Source organism: Ictidomys tridecemlineatus, chromosome 4 (genome assembly GCF_052094955.1).
Source record: "Ictidomys tridecemlineatus isolate mIctTri1 chromosome 4, mIctTri1.hap1, whole genome shotgun sequence".
In the NCBI taxonomy this organism is placed as follows: Eukaryota; Metazoa; Chordata; class Mammalia; order Rodentia; family Sciuridae; genus Ictidomys; species Ictidomys tridecemlineatus.
The window spans coordinates 98037682-98055943 of NC_135480.1; positions in this window are offsets into that span (position 1 = coordinate 98037682).

Genomic DNA, 18262 nt, shown 5'->3' on the forward strand with positions numbered 1-18262 from the left:
AGTGATGAAATCATGAATCATAAAATTACATTTAGTAATTTGTACCAGAAAATTGTTTACTATATTAAAAACAGCTCCTGATGATTTCTGTCCCAGGCTGCGTACTAAAGGTCTACATAAATGAAAGACCTAAATAGGAATATCATAACTCACAAATGCATCATAAAGAAATTTAGAATTTCTCTCTGATTTGAAATTAGAAAGTATGTCATAAATAAGACTGCAAGTTTCAAAATATAAGAAAAAACTGTTTAACTATTAAATTACTTCAAAATGACAATTCTTATAAAGGACATCATGGACAAATCTAACAGACAAAATGAGATAAATTATATGCATCATCTAAACCCAGAAATTATTCCCTACAACAGACACTAGGATGGCAATATGTAAAGCAATGGAAGTGAAACTGATGTGATTCTGCAAGCTGTATAAGGGGCAATATGGGAGTGCATAACCCACTTGAATCAAAATGTGAAATATGATATATCAAGAACTATGTAATGGAGGGGTAAGACAAGATAATACAAATGGAAGAAATGATTTACAGTAGAAGGGGTAGAGAGAAAAGGGGAGGGGAGGGGAGGGGAGGGGGGATAGTAGAGAATAGGACAGACAGCAGAATACATCAGACACTAGAAAGGCAATATGTCAATCAATGGAAGGGTAACTGATGTGATACAGCAATCTGTATACGGGGTAAAGGTGGGAGTTCATAACCCGCTTGAATCAAACTGTGAAATATGATGTATTAAGAACTGTGTAAGGTTTTGAACGACCAACAATAAAAAAATAAATAAAATAAAATAAAATAAAATAAAATAAATACACTCTGAAAAAAAAAAGAATAATGTATATATGTAATATAATAAAAATATAATAATTTCACATAATTATATGATAATTATATAATAATATAAAATAATAACAGTAATCTAATGTCATAATAATATAAAAATATAATTATATGTATTACATTTACATAATATATATATGGTCCCAATATAAAAATCAACAAAGTATATATTGAAAATATTTATGACAATGTTGATCACATTATTAGATATATTAGGAAAGCAGTGGACACAGTTCGTTTATGGGAATTAAAAAGTTACATTTTATATATTTATATAATGGAATATATAAACCCTCATGAACTAGATTTCCATAGAGCAACATGATTAGATTTCAGAGGAAATTTTGAATAAAAACTTTACATAAAGTAAACACACACCACACAGTATCCTATCACTATGTATCTCTCCAAGACACACATATACCTATATATATGCATTGAGTAAGAACTGGAATACTCTGAGGAATAAATAATGTGAATATGTGCTTGTGGGAAAAGGGGAATGAGAGTGTGAGAGGGGAATAAATAGATAAAAAGCCATAAATCATAAAATATTTCTTCATATGTGGCTGATTAGCTTCAATAACAATGATCAACTCTGAGCAAAATACTGAAACAACTCCCTCCATGCTAAAAGAGTGTAGCTTTTGAGGGGAAGCTGAAGCCTGGAAGAATGAGCCATCAGGAAAAATCTCCTGTTTTAATGATGTTAATTTGACAGCAGTTGGAAGACAAAGATGGAATACTTAAAATCGGTAGAACCAGCACACCCCCTTAATCAACCATAGTTACTGGAAGAAAGGGGAAATCCTAGACCATAAGAACTTTATTCAAATTTCTAGCTAAGTACCTCACAGAAGTTGCTCAGCATCAAGATTCACAAAAGGAGAAGATAACTTCTCAGTGAGGTGGCAATTAATGTTAGAGATGTCAAAGTAAACTCCAGACATACCATTTTATACACAAGTTAACTGATATTAGGGCTACTGCTAGCTACCCCTCCCTCTAACAGGAGCTAGACAGTGACCATGACACTTCAAGATTCCACTGTAGAGGCACTGCTGCTGAGGAATTATTATAAACTAGCCAAACAACAGAGAATATCTCCCAACACAAGATCTTACCCCATATGAGCCTAAACATAGCTTGAAATTATTGAAATGGGGAGACAATTACCAGGCTCCAAAGAGGAATAACCAGAGTGGAACTGCAGGCCCCCCACCCCACACCAACATCTATACATGTTTCAAAAACAGAAATCTTAGAGTTCTAAAAACTTCTTATAAGAACTTCTGTATAAAACAGGAAGGGGAATCCATCTTAATTGATGTGCAAGTCCAGGACCTTCGAAAGGATGAGGAAACAGGCAAACAAATCTCCCCTTAAAACTCAGAAGCCTCCAACAAAGGATCTCACTGAGACAAGAGTGGATGAAATTCCAGAGAAAGGTTGTAAAAAACTGATTATTAAAATATTAGATTAACTTAAAGAAGATCTAAGGAATGAATTAAAAGATCAAATGCAGGAGATGAAAGACTATTTACAAATAAAGAAATGGAAATATTGAAAAGAATCCATCCAGGACTCCTAGCAATAAAAGACACAATGAATCAAATGAAAAATTCATTTTAAAACATCACCAGCAGATTACATTGTACAGAAAATAGAACTTCAGGGCTGGGGTTGTGGCCAGTGGCAGAGTGTTCGCCTAGCATGCGTGAGAAACTGGGTTCAATCCTCACGACCACATAAATGTAAAATAAAGATATTGTGTCTACCTAAAACTAAAAAAATATTAAAAAAAGAAAATAGAACTTTAAGATAGAACCCCAGGCTTTGAAGACAGGATACATGGATTTGAGTACATGGAATACAAAAAAGGGGGAAAAAGTAGTAGAACATGATCATATACAGGAATTCTGGGACAACATTAAGAGACCAAACCGGATAACCACTGGGATAGAAGAGAACCTGGAGATATAAGCTAACGGTGTTAAGAACATTTTCAATGATATAGTTATAGAAAAGTTTTCCCATCAGAAATGAGATAGATATTCACATACAGGAGGAAAACAGAATTTCCTATAGACCTAACCAGAAGAGAAGTTCTCCAAGACATATTGTAATCAAAATGCCTAACAGAAAATAAGGAAAGAATGTTAAAAATGGTAAGAGAAAACATCAGTTCAATTTAGAGACAAACCAATAAAGTTCACTTCTGATTTCTCAATCCAGACCCTAAAACCAAGGAGGGGCTAGAATGAGATATTCCAAGCTGTAAAAGAAAACAACCACCTTCCACATTTATTATACCCAACAAAGCTTAGTTTCAAAATTGAAGGGGAAATTAAAACCTTAGGAAAAGAATTTATCAACACCAAACCAGCACTCTAAAGAATACTCAAAGATAAACTGCACCCAGAAGAACTAAAAAACAAATCCCAAAGCTCCCAAATAGAGGCAGATCAATAAAAGGCCAATCTACTATACAAGAATCAAGACAGTATTAAGTATAGCAAAAAAAAAAAAATGGCAGAAAGCCCCACACACATATCCACATTAACACTGAATGTTAATGGTCTTTACTCACCAATGAAAAGACACAGGTTACGAGAATGGATCAAAACCAAAATCCAACTCTATGCTACATAAAAAAAAAAGATTCATCTTTGTAGGCAAAGACCCACAGGCTGAAGGTAAAGATTGGAAAAAAATATTCCATGCAAACAGACCCTGAAAAAAAGAAGAAGTAGATATTCCCAAAGCATGTTTCAAGCAAATACTGATCAGAGAAGGCAAAGAAATTTGCTACATTTGTAAAGGGAACAATCCAAAAAGAAGATATAATGATACTAAATGTTTATGCTCCAAATGTCAGCACACTTATTTTCATAAAAAAGTTAATCCATGACATTAAATCTCGGAGAGATCCCAACACAATAATATTTTATCCCCAAACAGCTAAATTCAACTTTTCATAAATTCCTAGAACATTTTCCAAATTAGACCATATTCTAGGTCACAATGTTAATGTTAACAAATATAAAAAACAGTCAATATGATCCCATGTATCCTATCAGATCATAATGGAATAAAACTACAAATCAACAGCCCCCAAAAAATATAAGCACATGGAGAATGAAAAATAGTCTTTTTTCATGATTTTTATTGGCTAATAGTTGTTATACATAACATTTGGTTTCGTTTTGACATAATTATAAATGAAAGGAATATAATTTGACCCAATTCAGTTGCCAGTACTGACACTTACCCTACCTCTCCTCCCTCCCCTTGTTTCTTTTTCTCTATTCTACTGATAAGCTTATTTCCATTTTAAAAAACAGTGTCATATGGATATCCATAATGTGAGTTTCACTGTAGTATATTCATATATGTACATTGGAAAGTTAGTTTCTCTTATCCCATTCCTCCCCTGTCCTCCAATCCTCTACTTCTACTCCCCTGATCTTTTATTTTGACAGCATATTTCCATGGTTTATCTTCTTTCTTCTGCCTGCCTTTTTTAAACCAGTTTCTGCATATAAAAGGAAACATTCCACCTTTCACTTTCTGGGTCTGAGTCATTTCACTTAGCATTATAGTCTCCAGTTTCATTCTAGCTAATAACATAATTTCTTTTTTATGACTAAATAAAAATACTCCATTGTTTATAAATACCACATTTGCTTTATTTATTCATCCATTGAAAAGCAGTTAGGTTGGTTCCATAATTTGGATTTTGTGAATTGTGCTTATATAAACATTGATGTGGCTGCCATCTTATAGTATACTGATTTTAAATTTTTTGCAAATATACCAAGGAGTGGGATAGCCTGGTCATATGCTCTTAAATAAAGATTGGATCAAAGGAGAGATAAGAGAAGAATTCAAGAAACTTTTAGAAATGAATGAGACAGAAAACAACATATGAAAATCTCTTTTTAAAATTTGTTTTAATTAGTTAACATGACAGTAGAATGCACTTATATACTTTGATGTATCATACATAAATGGGGTATAATTTCTCATTTTTTAAGTATACATATTATAGAATCACATTGGTCATACAGTCACATACATACATACAGTAATAATGTGTGTTTAATTTTACTATTTTTCTTATCTCCACATCCCCTGCCTTCCCCTCCTTTCACTTCCCTCTACCTAATCTAAGGTAAGGTTATTACTTTTTTTGCATTACAATTCTTAATACACATAAATACCATAACTTTTGTATTTCTGTTTGTATATAAATTATGTCGACCCCCAATTCAGGTCTTCATACATGTACTTTGTATAATGATGTCCATCACATTCTACCATCCTTATTAATCCCTTGCCCTGTCCCTTTCCCTCCCACCCCTCTTCCATATCTAGAATTCATCTCTTCCTCCCATACTCTCCCTCCCAATCCCACTATAAGTCAACCTCCCTACAGTCAATCGATAAATATATGAAAAAATACTCATCATCTTTAGCAATAAGAGAAATGGAAATCAAAACAACTCTAAGATATCATTTCACTCCAGTCAGCATGGCAGATATTATGAAGACAAACAACAATAGTGTTGGTGAAGATGTGGGGAAAAGGTATATTCATACATTGCTGGTGGGACTGAAAATTGTTGCAGCCAATTTGGAAAGCAGTATGGAGATTCCTTGAAAAACTGGGTATGGAACCACCATTTGACCGAGCTGTTTTTCCCCTCAGACTATACCCAAAGGACTTAAAAGCAGCATACTACAGAGACACAGCCACATCAATGTTTATAGCAGCACAATTCACAATAGCTAAACTATGGAGCCAACCTAGATGCCCTTCAGTGGATGAATGGATAAAAATAAATGTGGTATATATACACAATAGAATTTTACTCAGTATAAAAGCATTTCTAAGAGAAAAACTTATAGCAGAACACCTACATTAAAAATATATCCCAAATAAATAAGCTTATGCACCGCCTCAAGAACTTAGAAGAACTAAGTTCAAAATCAGCAGAAGACAGAAAATAATTAAGATCAGAACTGAAATTAATGACATTGGGAATTAAGAAAATACATAGGATCAATGCAATTTAGAGTTGGTTCTTTGAAAAGATAAGTAAGGTTGATAAGCCCTTCCCCAAAGTGATGAAAAGAATGAGAGAAAAGACCCAAATCAATAAAATTAGAGGTGAAAAAGGATATATCACCATAGACCTTCTGGAATCCAGAGGAAATCCGAACCTGTTTTGAAGAGCTGGCGAAGATGGCAGAAACAGCTAGACAGTGAGTCCCAATCTCCTCAACACAGAAAGGAAGCAGTGAAGGAAAAGCAAAACTTATAGGTGAGTGACAAAATAAATGTTCTAAGACTAAGTATTACATAAAATGAGCACTGGAGATACTGGAAGATAGGTTCTCTGAGTAGATAACAAAGTCTGAGTGGTTAACCCACTTGAACTTAGGGTGAGAAGGGGAGGGGAACAGACATTGTCTTTGGCTCATCCACTTAAAAACTGTAGGAAAGACAGACAAAATTTGAAATGCAATGGCATCAGAAGGCTCCTTAAAACAGCACAAACAGCTTAAAACCAAATCATGAAAAGAAAGCTGGGTGTGGGGGGGGTCTGCAACGATCTTGTGGAGTCCTCAGCCAAACAGTCACCCTCTTAAATCAGCATGGAGTCTCCCCACACCAAGACAGCTGCATTAAGCCAGAAGAAAGTCCCCTAAAGTGGGACCTCTTTAAGAGGAATCTTACCAGAAAAAACTTCTAGAAGTACTACTACTAGTGGTAAAACGCTGAAACCCACACGGCCACCCTCTCCCCATGAACAAGGTGAATGAGCAGGCTGGTAAGGATCTATGGTGAGGAAGCGCCAAGCCCTGCTGATCCTCTGTGACAAGGCAAGGATAAAATCTCTTCACCCTGCCCACTTGCTCACTCAACTCAGAGACAACAGTAAAGCAGGTTTGGCCACAAAGGAAAGCAGATTCACACCATGCCCTGACTACTTTCACTGGGGGTATGCACCATGGGAAGACTAGGGGCAGTCCTCAGGGTCACAAGGCCATAGAAGAGAGAAGCTGCCTGAACAGCCAGTGACATAGAGACCCACTGGGGAATTGCCAGAGGGGACCTGGCAGAAAGGGGCCGATACCAGCTTTAACAGGTGTACATCCTGAACAGTGATCACAACTGGCAAATGACAGGGCGTTGTTTGGATACTTGCAGGACTTTGTATCAGACTTAGTAAACAGAATCAGTGCCCACCATTCGTAGCCTGAGATAATGGAAACTAGAGTCCAGGTGAACCACTAGAGACACTTCGAAGGGTTATAGAAAATAATATTCCTACAAGACAGCTTCCCAAGAAAAATGGAGGAATAGTGTGACTCAGGCGAAGGGAGAGAAATTAGCCAAACATTAATCCTCTCCCAGTACATCCTTTCCAAGTAACAATGGGCCCTGAGGGAAAAAGCAAACATTCATCCCTTCCTAGGTTCATCCCCAGCATCTCCACCAAAAGCAAACATTTACCCCTTCCCAACCACAGTGGGTCCTGAAAGAGGGACACAAATACTGGACCCTGGATTTTTACTCTTTTCCATTGCTGGTAAGTGTTGGAAGGAGAAAAGCAAGTAGTGAAGCTCTAGGTAACAATGGGACCCAGAGGAAGGAAGACAAGCAGTGAACACTGAGTTGTCAGCTTTTCCGAGTGACAGTGAGTTTCAAACGTTTTACAACTGCCTTCTTGAATTAAAATTTTAACCTGCACAACTGGGTCCCTGCCTGTCTGAACAGTACATCCTCAGTCTCCAATGATTAATCCTCATTGTAAACTATAAAACCCAGGCTCCTTCTGTAACCCGGGAACCATCTCTATACCCAGAAAATGAGCCCTCTGTGCCTCATCAATTGATTTCACTAAAGAATAAAGAAAAGCTTGCTGATCTAAGATTTGTTCGCATCTCCTGCCTCCATCATTTGTGTGCCATGCACTTACATCCTTTACTAAACCACTTCACTACAGCACCTCAGAGAATGGTGTCAGCAAGGGGAATATTTCTGCACCACAGACCACTTGTGAAAAATCCACAACCAGAGTTCCTGCACTCACAGACAGCCACCAGAATTTTCAGTACTGTGAAAAGGAGTATAAAGGAGAATAGGTACAAGGTGACCCCTACAGCAAACACAGGGGGCCTTCATAGCCTGCATTCTGAACTGCTTCACACAATAGACACATCCAATCAACACTGTGCCCTCTGAGCACTCAGCTGCAGTCCCCTGAGCTGACAAACCAGAAGCTGCTGGTGGGAGTTTTGTAGCAACTAGGGAATTGGCTCCTGTTCCCCTGCAGCTCAGGAGAGAGCCATAGCTAAAGACTGATGGGCATCTACTTAATGTCCAATGAAGAGAAAACCAAGGTTCAATCAAATTTTTCTTCATCTTGACATCGTATACAATAAACAACTCTAATGTCAACTTTGATCATATAAACAACTCATTAACTCAATTAGGATTTGCTTTGCTTTTAATCATAGATGAGATAATTTGCAGTTCAAGTAGAATCAGGTTAATCATTAGTCACTTCAAAAATATTAATACAACAATCCTGGGGAGTAAAGCAGGATTCACAGTTCCACAATATAACAGTTACAATTCCAGTATACAATTAAAAATTACTCAACATAGAAGGAACCAAAAACATGCACTATTTCTCACAGGATATAAAAATTGATGGAAACAAACACTGAGAAAAGATGTTAGAGTGATCAGACAAGGTGTCAGAAACAGTCATTATAACTATGCTAAATGAGGTAATGAAGTGAAAGATAAGATGTATTGTCAATATTGTAGAACTATTTTATTTTATTTTTTGGTATCAGGGATTGAACTCAGGGGCACTTGACCACTAAGCCACATCCCCAACCCCATTTGTATTTTATTTAGAGACAGGGTCTCACTGAGTTGCTTAGCACCTCACTATTGCTGAGTCTGGCTTTGAACTCAGGATCCTCCTGTCTCAGCTTCCCAAGCCAATGGGATTACAGGCATGTGCCAGCATGCCCAGCAGAAAAAGAACTGTTTTAAAATTAAAAAATGAATTTTACAACAGAACCAAACAATATCTAAATAAAATCAATATCTAAATAAAATATACCTTTTAGTTTTAAACCATCACCCTTAATGTTTTTGTGTTAGATCAATTTTATGTTTCTTTACTATTGTTTTCTGACCTTATAGATATTTACTAATTTTGGAGTCTGTTTGATTTATAAGTTTCTGAAATAGGTATAATAAATTATTTACTATGGCTGTGACATATCAAATTTAACTTGTAACTCTGATTATTCTAATTTATGTATGTAGGTATTTTGCTAGGTTCATGCAAATGTATAATGATTTTATTTTCTTTTGTAGATTTTTCCTTGTGTAGCATAGCATTTTATTGTTGTGTTTTTTCTTAAATTTCTATTTTCTTTACTTAATATTTTAAGCTAAAATTCACTGGAGTGAAATATTTAAGGAATGCAAAAAGATAAATATGAGGCAGGAATTTTAAAATAAGACAAATTGACCTTTGTGATAAATATCAGAGACAAATTATTTTGAAAATGTTAGTACTAGGAGAGTATTTTTTTCTGAATCCTTCAAAAGAATCTATTAAATCAGACCAAACTTTAAACAATGAGAATGAGCAGAAAGTTTGATGTGTTTGTGGTAAGAACTAAATATATATTAGCTTACAGGAATAATTCTAATTGATGCTTATAAGGAATGGAATATGTACACGATGGCTATACTCTGAGAGTATAGATGCAATATCACTATAAAAATGGTTGGACAGTAGAGAAAGAGGTGAAAAGTAGTATTTGTTTATTAATTACCATATAGTAGTAACTGAAGTAAAAAGATATTACTTCAAATCACTTAGCATAAATTTGTTATAAAACACTCAACAAAAAGAAATTTACATATTCCACCCATAAGCTATTCTGTAGTGCAAAAGCTAATATTTTACTTAAAGGGTAACAGTAGAGGCTTTGCCACCAAATCAGGCATAAAACAAACTGCCTACGTTCGTTCTACTACTATTTAACATTGGCCTGGAGGTATTTGCTAATGTGACTGTACAAAGAAAATCAAATAAGTCATTGGAATTGGAAAAGAAGAGGTAAAATTATCTTTTCTTCTTCAGATGATATGGATATATTATGGAAAACCTCAAAGTACAGGTGGAAGAATGACTACGGATGAAGGACTTAGCAAAAAGTTAGGCAGTACATTTAATGTATAAAAATCAGTAGCTTTTACATATTTACACAAAACCAGAAAAAGTGTCAAATGTGAAACAAATGATCTGGTATGGTTGCAAAATGACAGCAAGATATTTAGTTATACATTTTACATGTTTCTAATTATTTACATGAAGAAAACTCAGGAAACAAAATTGAGTGACTGAAAGGGGAAGTATATTATTAGACAGAAAACATCATGAAACTATTTTTTTTCTTGTAAAGTTAATTTATATATTCAATGAAATAAAAATATCCTGAGTATTTTTCTGGACCAGACAGGTCAATTAGAAAGTTCACCTGAAAAAAAAATAAGAAAGAAGAGCCAGGAAAATTGGGGAATAAGATATCAGGGATGGTGTGTGTGTGGGGGGGGAGGGTGAGCACTATTAGATATTAAATTTTGCTTCTGAAATATCTATAAGTTCAATGGGTAAAAGAGCAGTGGAACAGAATAAAGAATCAAAATAGAGTTTATTATATATAAAAATTTTGTATGCTCTAGAGGCTGCATTCAATATCTGCGAAGGCATACATGAAATTTTTCTAAGAGGAATAGAATAACTAGCTAGCCATAGCTGAAAGCAAAATTAGGTCAATATCACATACAACTTTACAGCAAATTTCAAGTGAATCAAATATTTAAATTATACAAAACAAAAATATGAGAAAAATGGGCAATTTCCTACATAATCTTTCAGTGGAAAATCTTCTGATTATAAATTACTAGAAACAGGGTACACTGTTTTACTAAAAAAAATAACGTTTGCATAAAGCATAAATCATAGACAAATTTTTTAAAAATGGCAAATTGGAACTATGTAGTCAAGAAATATATGCACCTGATTTGGTGACAAGTACTCACTGAGTGATAGGGAAGGTTGTGGCCTTCACAAGGGCCATTTTGGGGCATATAAGAGGTAGAATCTGATTAGATTGCATTGAGGATGAATGAGAAATGAGAAAATTGAGACAATGTCCCTCTGAAATGAGGTAGAGAAGGAGAGAAGAAAGCTGAGTTAGAGTGGGAGGGTAGGGGAAGGATTGACTGTCATAAGTGCTCAATTGATGGAGGTCACAGGTGAAGGTTTCAAATCAAACTAGAGAAAATTGTTCATACCGTTGTGAAGTTTTGAGAAATTGTAGAAGTTATCCAGGCGATGACTAAAAGAGATGCCAATACCAACAGCAATTTCTGAAGCATTATATTTGAGGACATGATGAAAGTCCTAGGAAAGACAACACGTGGGACAGAATCATATAAAAAGTGAGTTCATCTGTACACATTGTTTAATTTTTCAACAGCAATTTGCCCCTGAGACGTTTTCCCCCTTGCTAAACCACTTTCTTTCTCTCTCTTAACCAGCTCACACCTCCAACTCCTTTGCCCACCTGTTGGCTGTTTCTTATCCATATTTTATTTAGGATTGTTACTTTCTCCCTCTATGACCCTGAAATAAGAGGCAGATGTCCCTCTTACATGCTCTAGTTTCTCAGTTGGAGCACTTACCACAGTTCCTCTTACCACCATTACAACAGAAGCAGAAAATTTAATTCATCAGTCTGTCATTGGGGGAAGACTTGGGATAGCTGAAGGGGCCACAAGAACATATTATGCTATAAAACACTATCTATAAATACCCTTAAAGAAAGTTGGTCCTTTTAACTGGTCAGATAAGTAGGGCAGCTGACTTTTGCTGAGCACTGAGTATAAAATTTGGAAGTAGAAACTCCTTGTAGACCAAATTATCCTGTGTAAAAGAGGTGATTCAACAAGGTTATGTAGTACATGAGGAAAAGAAGGGAGAAGGAGACAAAAAGAGGTAATGAAGGGGAGAATGTGGGAAACAGGAAGACAAGGAGAAAGAGAGAGAAGATCCTCTTCATCATGTCCATGGTAAAGTGGTCATGGAACCAGAAGTTAGATTTTATGTTTTAAATCCTATTTTGAGGTCTGAGATATAAAGTCCCCCTCTCTTTTCCTTAACACATCCCCAGCGGTATTCTTTTTTTTTTTTTATGAAAAAACCTATGTGAGAGTAGATTCATTTACTAAAATCCTAAAAGTTTCTTTTGAGTCTGACTGATGCAGAAGGAAACAGATACATCCCATACAAAATGGATGCAAGAGAACAAATGGTGAGTTCAGAGCTGGTTAACTTTTGGAGAATCCAAGGAGAGATTCTTTAAGCAAGATGCAGCACACAGTCATGATTCATAACAAGTGATTGCTTTTTGATTAAATTGGGACTCCTAGTTACTGACACCTGATGTGGGGGCAATTGTAAAGGTGAGTTCTAGGTCCAGGTAAGTGTTGGGATGAAATGAATGAATACAGGAGACAGGAACAGAATGGGACAACCTACAGTCTGTGTCACTCACTGTACTGCAATATTTTGTTTACTTTCTGATCATCAAAGACTGCTAATTACTAGTGAACTAGAATAGTTTCTATCTCAGGATTATGTGTACAGTGTCTAGGGCAGTGATGGACAAGCATAATAATTATTGAATGGGTAATTTAAAAACACAATCCTGCTTTTCAGATCAAATTTTTAATTCCATCCACTAAAATTTTATATATTCTCAGAATGTTCATATAGCATTTTCAATGGGGCAAAATATCAGGGTCAAAGGACTACTCTGAGTACTTTTCACCTCCCATTCTGAGTCTAGTCCACTTTTTCTAACTTCTAAGTGAATTCCATTATATGTGAGTTTCAATGAGTGGTCTGATTCATATTCATGTACTTAGAAAGTAGTTCATATGAGTAAGTTTCAGCAGGATTGGGAAAAAAAGCATTTTGGTGCAACCTAGACTCTCTACTTCCTTTTCTTAGGTTTTAAAATTTATTTTGTTCATTCACTTATCTAATAATCACTAAGTACCTACCCAATATGTGTCAAGTACTGTGCAATATACTGAAGAAAAAGTGAACCAAAAAAAAAAAACAACTCATTTATATGAACATTCATGAGAATTAGAATACATTAGTGGAAACACTAGTTTCTTGTTGGTCTGTGAATAAGCCTTATTTCTCCATGTTCCTGATTCAGTGCTGCACCTTCTGCCTAAATTCTCATCCTTCTCCCCTCCCTGCACCCATCACTTCCAATTCCTTCTTCAGTAAAGCTGGAGAATTTCTATTCATCATTTGAGTTTGTGCTTGAGTGAAGACTGTTCTTTACTCAGTAGTTTTAGATAATAACCTATTCTTTTGTGCTAGTCTATCGTGCATACCTGTGTTATAATACATGCTGCACCAGTTTATTTTATGTTATTATGTGTCATTTACTTCATGAGGCTGCTAGACATTCCAGAGGAGATCCTTATCCAAGAAGAGAATCACCTAATTGAATCTATCCACCTTTGATTGCTGGTATGTTTATCATAAGGTACTGGTCATGACAACCATCCCATTCCGTTGCATGTATTTCTGAGCTCACGTTTGCCCTGGTGAAGTATTTGCTGGCCAGAGCAGTCTCCTTTGATAGTGTCCAGAGTGCTTTTTTTAAAAGGTATTTTACTGCTGGGCTTGGCAGCTCATGCCTGTAATCCCAGCATCTCAGGAAGCTGATGCAGCAGAATCATGAGTTCAAAGCCAGCTTCAGCAATTTAACAAGGCCCCGAGCAACTAAGGAGACTCTGTCTCTAAGTAAAATAGAAAAAAAAAGTGCTTGGGATGTGGCTCAGTGGTTAAGTGCCCATGGGTTCAATCCTTGGTACCAAAAATAAAACAAAACAAACAAAACCCCCAAACAACAAGATTTTATACTGACTGTCATGGTTTAGAGTTTTATTAATGATATCCTCCATATCTGTTATATTTTGGGTCTTGTTATGGATTGGATGTGAGACACTGCAAAAAGATTCAGGGGAGAAATGATCAAGTTGTGAGAGTCTTAAACCAATCAGTGAATTAATCAATTTATAGGGATTAATCAAGTGGAAACTGGAGGCAGTTGGGGTGTGGCTGGAGGAGGTGGGCATTGGACGTGTGGTTTGGGGATATATATTTTGTATCTGGAAAATGGAATCTCACTGTGCTTCTGGAATGTGACATGAGCTACTTCCTCTGCCATACTCTTCCTCAAGGATGATGTGCCTTGCTTTGAGCCACAAGGAATGGAGTTGTCTATGGACTAAGACCTCTAAAACCATAAGCCTCCATATAAATTTTTCCTTCTCTACAGTTGTGCTGGTTGGGTCTTTTTCACTGCAGCAAAAAAACTGACTAAAACCAATCTGGTATGTTCCCCAAAGGCTTATGTGTTGAGAACTTGATTCCCCAGATAGTAGTGCTATTGAGAGGTGGTAGGAACTTTTGGAGATAGAGTCTAATTTGAAGGGGTGGACCACCTAATTTGAAGGGTAGAGTTTGTCCCTAGACCCTTTCAGCCACCATGAAGTGAGCAATTTTTTCTTTACCATGTGTTCCCCACTGTGGGGTTGTTTCACCACAAGTCCAAATGGATGGCATTCAATCACTCTGGATTAAAACCTCTGAAACTGTGTGCCAAAATAAATCTTTTTTCCTTTAAGTTATTTTCCATTGCTGTTGTTATTATTGTTATTATGATGATGATGATGTTTAGGGTACTGGGAATTGAACCCAACAGTAGTGTACTAATGAACTGAATCTACAGTGTTTTAGTATTTTTTTTTTAATTTTTGAGGGTCCTACTAACTTGGTAAAATTAGGCTGGATTCACAATCTCCCTGCCTTAGCCTCCCAAGTATCTAGGATTAAGGCATTCACCATCATGAGTGACTATTTTTCCCTGCTATTTTGTCACAGCAACAGAAAGTTTTCTAACATGATACTAAATCATTTTGCATCTGTTTTCTATTTTGAAACCTTAATGCAGTTCACTTTTGACTAAACCAAAGAATCACTGATCACAGTATTGCTTGGTGCCTAATGGGCATATAATCTCATTTATTCCAAAGTCAAGGTCTTACTCAGATTCTAGACCCTATATTGAGCTCTGCATTTTCAACTGTCTTTAATAATTTTCCACTTGGAAATTATTACTGGCAGAAGTAATGCCAGGTCTTAATTATGTTGGCTATTGAGAGTCTATTTTGTGCATCTTTTCTCAGTCTCTTCCATTATGGCTACATTTTCATCATGAAAATTGGCAAAACCTGCAGCAGATATTTTTTTTTGTTTTTAATCTGGGAGATTAGATTTGTCAGCTCACCCTCACTCTAAGAACTCTGAAAGTCTGTTTGTACCATTAAAATATTTTGTCATCTGGAAGATCAAAAATGGCAGATTATAAGGAGGCTGCACTTTCCATTTGTTCCATGGATTGGGATTCCATTAGAAATACTGCTTCTCAGTGAGGTGAGAGATAGAGGGAATTCACTAAAATTCAATATTGGACACTCAGACCCAGAAATTCAGGTGCTTTGAACCAAGGGCAAGAAAAGGTATGTTGTAGCCAAGCTGATTGCTAGATAACCATAGAGGGAAAAAAGGGTAACAGAAAGAGAAAGAAACACAACAGAGAAATTTAACATAGGAAAACCTGTAGAACCATAAAACATCCTAAACTTAGCTGAATCAGAGGCTGCATAGTAGTTGGGATTTGACAGTGATCCTTGCTTGTCAACTGGAAAGTTGAGAACTGAGGGGAAAGCCATCTTGAGGCAGTCATGCTGTAGCTGTCTACTGTAAGAACCCAGGAGACCACTGTAAATATTGACCCCTGTCTGGGCTGGTGCCTATCACAAAGACTAGGCTGTACTTAGCAGAACATGATTGAAACGTGAAGATTGCACCTGGAGGGATAAAGGTCAGAAATGTAGAAGGGAGTGCAACGTGCTTTCCCCTTTGAATCTGGTGGCTCATGTAATCAGTTGAAAGGGATCAGGAAACTGATGAGGCAGACATGATTACACTGTGGCTGAGCCTGGGAAGGCCATTCCAATGGATGATGGAGAGTGTGAGACCTGTGGAGGGTTGGTCATCCTGACCGGAAGTAGAACTCTCTGGAGATCCTGAGATCAGCATCTTCCTGTCTCTAGCATTGTATTGATCTAATCTCTCCAGGGCAGATACCATCTGACAAACTTCCCGAGTTCTAATCAGAGGTAAACCCGAGCTGCTGGAACTTCCCATTTAGAAACATGCATCAGCCCCACCCTGGGAGTGCATGAACACAGTTTGTCTAGACAAAACTTCAGTTGATAGTATTTCCCCTTTTTCTGGTGAAAAGGGAAGCTGAGAGCTGTTTCAACCAACTTTTGCTCCAGTCCACTCCAGCTGACAGATGATTCAGGAAGTCAGGACAGAACATGAATGAGAAGTTCAATAAAGTGATAGAGATACTGAAAAAGAACCAAACAGAAATCTTGCAAATGAAAGATACAATACATCAAATAAAAATTCAGTTGAAAGTCTCTTCAGTAGAGAGACATATACTCAAAGATGCAGATAGACTCCAAAAGAATAATACTAAATGATGTCAACATCTCTTTCACTACTAGGTACGTAATCCAGATATAAATGCAATAAAGACTCTTTTGCAGGGAAATGGATGGCACTAGAGCAGATTATGCTTAGTGAAGCTAGCCAATCCCTAAAAAGCAAATACCAAATGTCTTCTTTGATATAATGAGAGCAACTATGAAGAGAGTAGGGAGGAAGAGCAGGAAGAAAAGATTAACTTTAAACAGAGACATGAAATAGGAGGGAAAGGGAGAGAAAAGGGAAATTGCATGGAAATGAAGGGAGACCCTCATTGCTATACAAAATTACATATAAGAGGTTGTGAGGGGAATGGGAAAATAAACAAGGAGAGAAATGAATTACAGTAGATGGGGTAGAGAGAGAAGATGGGAGGGAAGGGGAGGGGGGTAGTAGGGGATAGGAAAGGTTGCAGAATACAACAATTACTAATAGGGCATTAGGTAAAATTGTGGATGTGTAACCGACGTGATTCTGCAATGTGCATTTGGGGTAAAATTGGGAGTTCATAACTCACTTCAATCTAATGTATGAAATATGATATGTCAAGAGCTTTGTAATGTTGTGAACAACCAATAATAATAATAATAATAATAAAGCATACTACATGGACAAAAACCCCCCAAAACTCTCAAACCTAAAAAATATTATAAATCAAATGGACCAAGTGGACATCTACAGGATGTTTTATCCAGTGACAGCCAAATTCACTTTCTTCTCAGCTGCTCATGAAAACATCTCCAAAATAGATCATAGTTTATGCCACAAGAGAAGTTTAGCAAATATAAAAACTTGATATAATTAATTTCATTTTAAGAATCATAATGGAATGAAGTAAAAAAATTAGAAAAACTACAGAATCTATATAAACACACAAAGCATGGACAATACACTTTAAAAATATTTTAAAGTTTTCTTTTTAGTTATACACGATGTTAGAATATATTTTGACATATTTATACATACATGGAATATATATTAATCTAATTAGGGTCCCAGTCTTTTAGTTATACATGTTGTGGAGATTCAATGTAGTGTATTCATGTATAAACAGAGAAAATTTATGTCGATTCATTCCACTGTTTTTCCTATTCCTGTCCCCTCTCTTTTACTTTCATTTCCTTTTGGCTAATACAATGAACTTCTATCCCCACCCATGCCTTATGTGGTAGTATCTATATATCAGAAAGAACATTTGACTTTTGTTTTTTGGAGGATTGGCTTATTTTATTTAGCATGATAGTCTTTAGGTATCCATTTACTGGCAAATGTCATAAGATCATTCTTTTTATATGGCTGAGTAATATTCCATTGTGTATATATGTCACATTAAAAAAACTCATTACTCTGTCAAAGGGCACCTAGGTTGGTACCATAGCTTAGCTATTTTGAAGTGAGCTGCTATAAACATTGATCTGGGTGCATCACTGTAGTATGCTAATTTTAAGTCCTTTGGATATATACTGAAGAATAGGATACCTGGGTTAAATGGTGGTTCCATTCCAAGTTGTTTTTTTTGTTTTTGTTTTTGTTTTTAGAAATCTCCATAGCGTGATTGTACCAATTTCCTGTCCCACCAACAAATGTATGAATGTACCTTTTTCCCCTCTTCTGATCAACATTTAATATTACTTTTTTTTTTGTG